This window comes from Myotis brandtii, unplaced genomic scaffold (genome assembly GCF_000412655.1).
Source record: "Myotis brandtii unplaced genomic scaffold, ASM41265v1 scaffold138, whole genome shotgun sequence".
Taxonomy (NCBI): Eukaryota; Metazoa; Chordata; class Mammalia; order Chiroptera; family Vespertilionidae; genus Myotis; species Myotis brandtii.
In genome coordinates, this window is record NW_005354915.1 from 1,721,211 (window position 1) to 1,722,355 (window position 1,145).

General features: G+C 56.2%; 1 protein-coding gene across 1 annotated transcript in view; it reads left to right on the plus strand.

Moving 5' to 3' along the window:
• The window catches only part of PARVB (parvin, beta), a 44,303-nt gene that overhangs the window by 22,391 nt on the left and 20,767 nt on the right, over nucleotides 1-1,145 (plus strand). The gene's annotated exons all lie outside the window — the stretch shown is intronic.

Below are 1,145 nucleotides of genomic sequence, written 5' to 3' on the forward strand. Positions count from 1 at the left end.
CCAAGAGGCTACTTTCTGTGTCTCCCTCTTGACAACATGTCCGCCTTGCCCGGCGCGCCCGGCGGCTCCGATTGGAGCAGGGACAATGGCATTGATTTCAAGAGGCCTGGAGCACTGAGGTTCAATCTCCCACATTTTTAAGAAGAACATTCATTGCTCTCAGAGCCGCCACGGGATGCGGCCTCTCGAAGAGGCTTACTGCTCACTGAGAGGGATGAGGCGGCAGGTGAAGTGGGTCCCAGTTACAGCCCGGCGCCCCCTCCTGCGCTGTGGCCGCCACCCCGCTCCTCCCTCTCCCTCCTCCCCGCAGCCTCTCGGGTCCTCCCTCTGCTTCCCTCGGGGAAACATCCAGGAGCCGGTCCTTCTGAGGGAGGCGGCTGCCTCTCCTGCTGGTTCCTGCAGGTGCAGGCTCAGACCTCCCTGACTCGGTGTTTGCGGTTTTGTCCAGTACGCGGCTGCTAAGCACCTACTGTGTGCCTGGTACTTCCCGCACGCTGGGGTCCGGCAGGAACAGCCGCTGCTGCCAGTGTTGGGGTGACACTCAGAACCGGGTGTCTTGAGTATTGCTTTTATTTTTATTATTTTTTAATCCTCACCGGAGGATATTTTGAGGATATTTTTTTCCATTGATTTTTAGAGAGTGGAAGGGAGGAAGAGAGAGGGAGAGAAAGAGAGAGAGACATGAACCGGTTGCCTCCCACATGCAGCCCAACAGGGGCGGGGGTTGAACTTGCGACCCAGGTATGTGCCCTTGACCGGGAATCGAACCTGTGACCCTCCCGTCCACAGGCTGATGCTCTAACCACTGAGCACCGACCAGGCTGTGTATTTCATGGGAGATGCGGGCTCCATGCTCTCCTCTGGTTTGTAGACGTTTAGGGCCCATGGGGTCTGGTCTGTGAGGCTCTGGCTGATGCTGTGTTTCCCAAAACTGCGACCCCTCCCTTCCCCAGGGGCTTGGCCCTGACCTGATAGGGGAGAACACCCTTCTCTTAAAAAAAAATTAGAACAAAATTTATGGATTGATTTGAGAGAGAGAGAGAGAGAGAGAGAGAGAGAGAGAGAGGCATCGACTGGCTGTCCCACTCAGTCATTGGTTGACTCTTGTACGTGCCCTGACCCAGATGGAACCCACAACCTTGGTG